At 41.2% G+C, this 9,881-nt stretch overlaps 1 long non-coding RNA gene across 1 annotated transcript; it reads left to right on the plus strand.

Annotated features, from left to right (window-relative positions):
• The first annotated feature begins 3,738 nt into the window (after positions 1-3,738).
• Positions 3,739-9,595, plus strand: LOC123386501. The gene is made up of 2 exons (XR_006600447.1): positions 3,739-8,825; positions 8,943-9,595. It is a non-coding gene; the product is annotated as an uncharacterized LOC123386501 (long non-coding RNA).
• The last annotated feature ends 286 nt before the right edge of the window (positions 9,596-9,881 follow it).

The following is a 9,881-nucleotide window of genomic DNA, read 5'->3' on the forward strand; positions in this document are numbered from 1 at the left end:
TAAACTTCTTGTAATTAAAGACATGCTAAATGTTAGTTGCATTAATGCTGAAGAAATACAAATACATAGTCTGAAGCCATTGAGAGTTAGTTATCTCTTAAATCCCATTAAGAGTAAAACTTCGGTGCTGGTAGACCCAAGGCCCCATCCCTTTTGCTATCAGAAGATGCTTTTTGAAAGGCCCTCCTCCTAAGATATTTCTGGAAACCCCAAGGCCATGCTTATGTGTATGCACAAAGCGGCCTGTTAGCCGGTCAGCCCTCAAGTCTACACTGTCTAGCCCAGGCCTATATTTTCACAGAGGAAACACTGTGAGTCTGTGGGCTCTCTTTGCATGGCCCCTGGCCCCAAAGTCATTCATAAGGTGGATTTGCCCCACCCCATCTTGATGATACTAAGCAAGCATCAAAATGCTTTGAAGTCAGAATTTCACTACAGCTCATACAGATTGAGAAGGAAAACACTTCTTTATTAAATGTTTTGGGGCTCCCAAGCACAACCACTTGGGTTCAAAAACATTAGAGCTGTTAGCAAACTAGCCCTTTCAATACTCAGAGACTCTTTTCTTTTTGATGCACAGGCTGGCCTGGGTCACTTTCAATACTGGAAGGCATATGTGCCAGGAGCCACGACCTCATCCCACAATTAAACCCTGCTGTTGTGTGCTTGACCAGTCCTTCCTTTCCCCTTACGGTCCTTGTTCATCCAGGGACCTCCATCACTTTTCACTCTGTAATCTGGCTCCCATCAGGGCTACCCCAGTTAACCCTCTATCTGTGTATCTCTGAATATTATATATGGACAGAGTTTAGCCCAAGAGTCTGTCAGTCTCAGTGAAAATCAGTGGCAATAAATAGATGCCTAAAGTGCATGTTCCAGAAGCTCCAACTCCTACTCAGCCGTGTTCTCCTCTTACACACAAAAAATTGTTCTCCAAGTATAATTTGCTTTTTATCATAAAGTGTATTTTTTAAGTCTATGGATTATATTCTAGAATTGAAAAGGCAGCTGAACAGTCAGGTTCTGAGAGGGCAGGAACTTGAACAGATCTGGGGCCCCGAAGAGCATGAAAGAAGGTATAGTCTCTACTGCATGTGTGGGACGCCTCTAGGGGGAGAAGTCAGTTGGAACCATTTTAATTTCATTTGCTTTTTCTAAACTGTGAAGTATTTCATACACAAAGCCCAAGTATAGGAGATAATGTAATAGACAACTATGTCCAGTACTCAGTATTATCAAATCATATAGATATTGCTAGATTTGCATAAATAAATTATTATATACCCAATGGGAGCTCTTAAGTGGCACGTTAAGTGAAATGCAAGTTCTTTGCATCTCCTCCCAGCAAGAACCTATTTCTCCATCCCTTGACTGTGGGCTGGCCCTGTGGCTTATTTGGACAATAGGATATGATGGAATGACATTATATGGCTTCTGAGCCTTGGCCTTAAGAGAGAAACCTCACAGCTTCCTCTTTCAGCGTCTTGGAATGCTGCCACTTTGTGAACAAGCCCAGGCTCTCTCTCCTTGAGAGAGAGTGCATGGAGAGAGCTCTTATACAGAGAGAGGGTCAGGCATCAAAGCTGAGGCCCCAGAGCTGTGAGTGAGGACATCTTGGACAGACAGCTGCAGCTGACAAGCCAACTGGACAAAGACCTATGAGCAAGCACTGTTGACACTATGTAGAGGAGAAATGACCCACACCAACTGAGCCCTGCCCAACTGCCAACCCATAGAGTCATGAGCAAATACATAGCTGTGGCTTTAAAGCCACTCTTTTTTGGGACAGTCTGTTAATTGCAGCAATCGATAACCAAGGCCACGCTGTGGACACCCCCCTCAAACTCATTCTCTATATTCCTCCCCCCAAAAAGATAAACACTGTCATTTCAATGCATGATTTTAGCATGTTGCTACATATTTGTGCTCCCTTAAAAAATATATAATACTGTTTTAGTGTTTTTTTTATTTTTTAATGTTAATTTATTTTTGAAAGAGAGAGAGACAGAGAGAGTGAGTGGAAGAGGGATGGAGAGAGAGGGAGACACAGAATCCGAGGCAGGCTCTAAGCTGTCAGCACAGAGCCCGATGTGGAGCTCAAACCAACCGACAGTGAGATCATGACCTGAGCCGAAGTCAGACGCTCAACCGACTGAGCCACCCAGGCGCCCCTGCAGTGTTTTAAACTACATTTAAATAGTATTAAACTCTGTTATTCTATGACTTGCTTTTATGCACAAAATGTACTGAGACTCTTTCAGTCTGGAACACTTCCATTGTCTTTCCTTAACTTTCATGACATATTTGAAGATTACAGGTAGATTATTTTGCAGACGGTCCCTCAATTCGAGTTCATCTGATGTTTCCTGATGATTAGATTCAACGTAAGCATCTCTAGCAGGAATAACCCAGGAGCAATGTTGGGTCCCCATTGCCACCTCTCAGGTGGCCCATGATTGCAGTTTGACCTGTTACTGATGATGTTCACTTGGACTGGAGTCAAGTGGTGTCACCCAGCCTCCTCTTTGTAAAGTTCCTTCTTGTTCCTTTGTGGTTAAAAAATGCCTTGTGGGAGGTCTTTTCCAGCTATGTCAATATCCTGTTCCTTAGCAAACTCTCAATCAACTAATTTGTTTGTATGGACTTATGATACCCTATTTTACTCAATGGGCGTAGCCTTCTATTGGCATTCTATTGGTCTCAGCTTGTCACCCTTTTGGCCAGTGGAAGCCACTTCAGGCTGGCTTTGGCATCCTTTTGACCTGCCTCCCATGAGTGCTTCCTTATCTTCAGAGTCAAAAAGAAATGCCGGATTCATCTTGTACTTCTCGGTGCCCAACCCTGGAATCATCCATCTCTCCTGGTTTCTTTTAGCAAAGAATGCTAGTTAAAAGTCTCGTTTGTACTAGGTGTGTTCATTGCTATTGAGAGTTTGCTGTTGCCAGGCCTTTTCAACCCTCTTAGCAGACAAAGCTAGGGAAATGTGTGTGTGTGTTGTATTATACATGCCTGCCCTTGTGTGTATGTTTACTTCTCTTTATAATTACATAGATCAGAATCCATAAGCTTACACCGGTATCTTCATTTCCAATCCCAAACCAGAGTTCATTCTAGGTGTCTCTCCTTTCATACTTGTGATTCCCTTCTTCAGTGGTGAGCATTTCAGCCCCCCTTATTCTTCACATGTTTACTTACTTGGTCAGTCTTCTTGTACATAAGAAATACCCCATGGCATCAGTGTCCCCCTCTGCACCCCACTCTGCTCCGCCGGACTCCTTACCCTGCTTCTACTTCTGCATGGACAGCTGCCTCACCTGTCCAGTGCCCTCCCTTCTACTCCCTGCCATGTGCAGGCTGCTCTCATCCACCCCTGCTTGGTCACCCTCCTCACCCTGCTCTGGCTCTGAGTAAGAGGAATTGAAAGGAAGGGAAGAAAGAAAGGGAGGACGAGAGAAGAAATTGATCATATTTTTAATCCCACTCCCTTCCTCTCACTGGAAACTGGAATGATCTCTTCTCTTGAACACAGACCTGATTGTGTTCTATTCCTCTGCACTGCATTCTCCCTGCAGGCTACTCCTGTCCTCAAACTATCTTCCCACACACTTCTTTTCTTTTTCTTTTTAATTTTTTTTTTTAGTATTTATTTATTTTTGAGAGAGAGACAGAGCATGAGCAGGGGAGGGGAAGAGAGAGAGGGAGACCCAGAATCCAAAGCAGGCTGCAGGCTCTGAGCTGTCAGCACAGAGCCCGACCTGGGGCTCGAACTCACGGTCCATGATATCATGACCTGAGCCAAAGTCAGATGCTTAACCGACCAAGCCACCCAGGCTCCCTCCACAAACTTCTTTTCACCTAATCCTCCTATTTCAGATCCATTTCACCCCCCGAGTTTCTCCAGAAGGGCTTCTCTGATCATTTCCACCACAGTCCGACTTTCACCTCTAAATCTTTCTGAACCTGTCCTCCCCAAAGGCATTAAGGACCTGTTGATGAACCATATCCAGTAGCTCCCTTGCAGGATGTCCCCCTCCCTTAGATATTATAAACTATTGTCTCCATCCTGAAAGTCTGCCCTGCTTTTTCCCCGGGCCAGCGCTCCCTCTGGTTCTCACCCCGTCAGCACCCCTCCATCCTTCCCTGTCTCTTCTGCTGGCAGCTCATCCTCATTTCCCAGGGGTGGATGTTCCCCAGGGATCTGTCACTGGGCTTCTCTCTTTAATCTCTATTTGCTCCCTGTGAAATTTTATTTTGTCAGTTCCTTCTCTCATTTCTAGGTGGGTGATTTCCAAATTGACATGGCAAGTTTGACCTCTCTACTGTGCCATAAGATATTTCCCCATAGTTACCATGAGCTATTTCCCTGTCTCGCCAGGTACCTCAAATTCCAAAGTTTATTCAGTGTCTCAAATTATCCGGCTTGTCCCGGGTAATATCCATACACAGATTAATAAAGCACAGTTTGTGCAAACAAGAGGTTTAATCCAAGCTGGAAATGATAGTCGTCTTCAATATATTCTCCCCCTAACTTCCCGTCTCCAACCCACCTTTCATATCACTGTAATACTTAGCTTTCTAAGGCACAATTGCCTGGAAGCTTCCTTTGCCTTGCTATCATCCAAGGTAAAAATTTGCAGCTCTTCCACTCCTTTCCCTTATTCTTTCCAGCCAAAGAAGGTGTTTATTTTATGCCTCTGTGCCATTGCTCATGCTGTTCCCTTCTAGAAGAATGTTCTTCCTCTTTTTCTCACCTATTAAACTTTCACTGTCTTTTAAGGTTAAACTCAAATGCCACCTCATGTTGTCTCTCCTGCCTCTAACAGAATGGCATCTGGGATTTCTTAGCTCTTTGAATTTTGTCTAAATTCTTGTTATGGCAAATATCCTGAATGACTGTGGTTGTAGGACCTATATCTCTCTGAGCAGTTACAAAGCAGGGACTGGGTTTTATTTAAGTTAGTTCCCCTGTAGGACAGTCTTTCCCACACTTTGAGTTCACAATGCCCTTGATGTGTCAGCAATTTTTCAGGATGCCCATAGGCCCATAGAAATACCTGATAGTTTCGCTTATTCAATAGTTAGGTCCAAAAAACCATAAATATTTATGTCCTAACAACTCAGCAGCTTTTTGAGAACAAATAATACATACACATTGAAGGGAAATCTTAAGATTTTTATTCCATTTTAAAATAATGATAATTACTTGCCAACGAGATATGTATCCTTATTAGGTATTGCACAGCTTCTTAAATCTTAGACTCCAGTTGGAAGTCCCCACCGTCATTTCCTACTCTGCCCTGATTTTCATGCAGTGCTTGCTTTTCACACAGCCGCTGCCCTACCCGGCTTCACAAGGATATGATGTCACTGAAAAAGATGTAGTCTGATCTAACAGAAACTGTGAACTACCTCGGGCCAGTGGTTCTCATGCTGTCTGACACATGTCACTGTGTTTTTTTCAAAAATATTAGGTATCCGGTGGTGTTCCTGAGACCTTGCTTCACCACCAACAGGCCACTGAGAACGGCTGGGGACTGTGGCTCCAGGGCTGAGCACCAGGCCCGCTCCACCATGGGATCCTGGCAGATGGAATTGGGTCCAGTTGTGTGTATGGGTCATTGGATGTAGATTTACCTCACATCTCAGGCCCAAACAGCTTTTATAAAGAATGAAAGCTTCTCTAAAGAATGTGTAGGATTAGGAGAATTATTATTATCATGATTTCAAACAGAACCAAGGACCAAATACCACTGGAGTGGTAAATCCTTCAAAGCCATATTTCCATTCATCTAGCAATTGCAAATAGGAGCTTTGTTTGAGCTGCTATTTTCAAGAATGAAATGGGTAGCAGAGGATGTCAACTTGGAGTCTGTTTATGCAACCATTGTTTGTTTATTTGAAGTTGTAGGTTCTCTGGAGGACAGTGTATACAGTTTTTGTCAGCTCCCCAAAGTGATTCGTGACCAAAACAGTAAAATTTGAGTCGTAACATTAAACAAAATATTTAAAAATCAGGAATGCCATGTTACTACTAATCTCAAAGATGGTGTGTTGCCAAAATTGATCTTGTTGATACAAAATAATTTTAATTTTTTTCCCAGAATTGACCCTTTGTCAGTTGAGAATGAAACATAGAGGATTCACCACTTTTTTATTTAATTATTCTTCCATTTATTTCCCTCACTTTATAAAGATGCCTCTCTCCTTTAGAAATAATTTAGAATTTTGTGACTTACTTCCAAAATGAACAAAATGATTTCTTGTCTTCTTTTGTTTTGTAGATCTTAATTTTCCTGACAAACAAAAATTTCACTTGGAAAATAACATTTTCCAAAATACATATCCTTATGTAATTTATGATCTCCTTATGACATTCTGGCTAAATTGATGGCATTTAATATACTCTCTGGCTTGGATGGATCTTCCAAGAGATTAAAAACCTTAATATGAAAAAACCAGCCAAATGCTGAATCTGTTACTACATGATCTCATAGATTAAAAACAAAATGAAACAAACAAACAAACAAACAAACAAACAAAATCCTTGTAATTTATTGGGTTATTACAAAATATCCCAGTGGTTGGCATTGTGTAGACCTAACATCTAAATAATTGCTTCAATAAACTCAAGAGGTCTCAGATTAAATAATTGCTGTTAATAACAGATATGTAAACAGAGCTTTGCCTGTTGTTCCTCACTGTTCTGAACAATACTGTTCTTGTCTTTCTATCCAGCTCAGCGTATGCCCCAAATCTTCACCATCCCTGCTTCTCCAGCTAGGAGTGAAATCTCGTTTCCCTAAATTACTATAAAGTTCTAATCTTTAACAGACAACGTGAAGCAACTATGTTCTTCTCAGCCTCAAATTTAGATTTATTCTCCATCCCTCATCCCAGTGCTTCATATACACTCAGGAAGTGAAACCTATAACCTGGTTTTGACCAGAAGCTTCTAGAGCAAAGAGTTGGTTTTGTTACATATTTGAAAAATTACTTCTTTTCTTTATCCTACTGTCCACTTTAGTTCAACCTCTTATTTCTTATTATCTGTATACAATTGTTAGAGACCCTCCTCAACCATGTTCCTACCTCTGTTTTCTTCCCACCCCAATCTGCTTGACCCAACTTTCTGACTTATTCTTAACACTGCATAGCTCAATTAGACTGTTCTGTTTTTAAACCCCATTATGGCTCCCATCGCCTAGGATAGGCCTTCACTGTATGCCTCAGCTCAACTTTACATCCTCACCCTCAACCATTGCCCTAGAATTCACTCCAATTACATTATCTGGCACTGAACCTATATGGCTAATTTTCAGCCTTGTGATTTCTCCACTTGTACACTTTCATAACACTGAATTGTGATCATTTGCTAGTGAACATTACAGTTCTTTATATATTCATCTTCCCTTTTTACTCCCTTGTAAGCTTTTTCCATACAGTAAGATTCGTTTATTCATACATTCATAGTGGATTGTTTCCCTGCTGATTGCCAAGCATTTGGTAGGAACGGATGTTCAAAGTTGAAAGATGACTAAGCCCTGTATGTACTTAGCGCACAGAAAGCATTTGTTGAATTAAGTTTTAATGGTTTTCAATCAGATAATAATTAAATTGAGTTGGATCCTACTTTTGTATTCCTTTATATATATTTTAACTGTGCCAGTCTTATCTCTCCAAGAGGAGAGGGACCCTATCTTATTAATCCTTTATATTCCCCAGATGGTACTCTACAGATATACCTGCAATGGATTTTCAGTAAATTCATCTTGGTTGAATGATCAAACATTTGATTTTCTTCCATACATGTGATGTCATGTGACGTGGGCCCATCACGTATACAAAGCAAGACTGACTGACGTTGCATGGAGTGCAAAACTTGAGTTGACTGTGCTTACTTACGCACGGGGAGCCTTTGCCAATATTTAATTTTTACTTTTGCACGTGGAGTTTTCTGAAGCCAAAATAGCATTCAAAATGAGTTAACCTATCACTTGATCTTTTGAGAATCTCAAATATTGGTTTAGTTCTTGTTTTCTTATCAAGACATCCAAATATTGGGCAAAGACAGATCTAAATGTCAGAAATCACTCCAAAACATTTGTATACATTTTGAATAATTTTTAATGTTAACTTAGCTTTTTTCATAAGATTTCTTTACATCATTGTACATAGAGATGAGTAGATATAAAGATTTAAACAAGATTATCTATTCAATTCAACAACTCTTACTGAGTAGCCAGTATATAAAAATGCAGGATTCCATAGGAGAATACTGCCCTGGTAAAGGTCAGGTATTAAGGCACCCATCAGGTCTTTTGTTCTGCTGTGCTTTTGTGGGTGTGTTCAGGGAAATGTGAACTTCAACTGCCTGAAAACCAAAAAAAAAAAAAAAAAGTGCAAATCTGTGATGACTATAATAACCAAGTCCAAGTGAAATTCTGTCTATAAAGCACATAGTAGGTGTTCAATAAACATTAGTTAACTTTCCCCTAATGGCTGGGAATAGAATTAATCAACTATTTACAGTAGAGTGGAGTGAATAGGAAATTCTTATTAGAAACTTTCATTTAACCAGAAGGACTCAATTGTTATTGTGCTTTAGTTGCATTTATCAGATGACTGTTTATTATTTTCCTTCCCCTGCATGATAGAACTATCGAATATCAAAGAAGAAAAAAGGAAAGTGAAACAAAGAAAGCCTTAAAATATAACATGCTGAAAGTATTGTGAAATCGGTGAGGCACCTAAAGTGGGAGAGATCATGCTGGAAGAAAACACAAAACATGTATTACAAGTGACCTGCTTCGGAGGATAACGAAAAGGTCCTCCCACGATACTTGACATAGTGGATTCACAGTAGATACGTAGAGATTGACTGCTATTATGTTAAAAGGCTCTGACTAGTATACCTACTGAATATGTAATTTTTAATTACACAGAAATGAGAATGTACCAAATTTCTAGAAGAGAACAGGATTGCACGGCACCCTACGGGATGGCTTGCCCTCGGCCTGAGGTTCATGGTAATCTTCCATTCTGTGCCTTTTCTGAGAGACTGGCTTACCAGAGCTGGAGTGTGAGCAGGGACTTATAACGGCTGGAAGCTCGGCCTCCACATCCAGCACCCAGGAGCTTCTCCACTCGGCCAGGAAATTGCCCAGCTGGATGGTGTCTTGGGATTGCTCTCCTGGTCCTCAGAAAGGAAGGACAGCAACACCAGCAACAGCTGGCATCTCTACCTGGTCAAATAGCCAAGTGGTTATGAAGGAGACCCTCAGTAACTATCAGTGGTGGCGGTGGGAATGGGGTGGGGGGAGGGGATTCTGCTCAGTCAGCAGGGTGACCTCAAAATTGTGGGAACACATCATACCAGACACACTCAATTGCTATTTGTGTTAAAATTACACCAACACAACGGGTTGTTGTTAAAACTGTAGTTGCTGTATGTTTAGATTTATTGAAGTAATAAAGAATTCGCTCTGCCGTCTTACGACATTTTACTGGCAAATTCTGCTCAAACTGGTTTGGATCTGATTGTAATCATTGTGTAGGCTGAAAACTGGCTGGAATGTATTAAAACAGAGCTTTCCGATCCTTTGGTAATCAATCCACTCAGCAAATGGCCAAGTGAGTCGCCTCGGGGTAAATGTTAGACCTCAACGTGGCTTCCCTTCCAAATGTACGTACAGCCTCAGTTCCATAATAAACTGCCGCTTGGGCTTCTCAGCTAGATCTGGCCAAGTCACTTAGACAATTCACTGCCTGATATAGACTCTAACTACCCCCATATCTGTCTACTTTGGTTTTGACAAGAAGCTTCTAGAGAGCAGGAAGCATTTCTGTTTTTCCTGTGTGTCGAATCCACACACTGGGCTCTA

Source organism: Felis catus, chromosome A1, assembly GCF_018350175.1.
Source record: "Felis catus isolate Fca126 chromosome A1, F.catus_Fca126_mat1.0, whole genome shotgun sequence".
Taxonomy (NCBI): Eukaryota; Metazoa; Chordata; class Mammalia; order Carnivora; family Felidae; genus Felis; species Felis catus.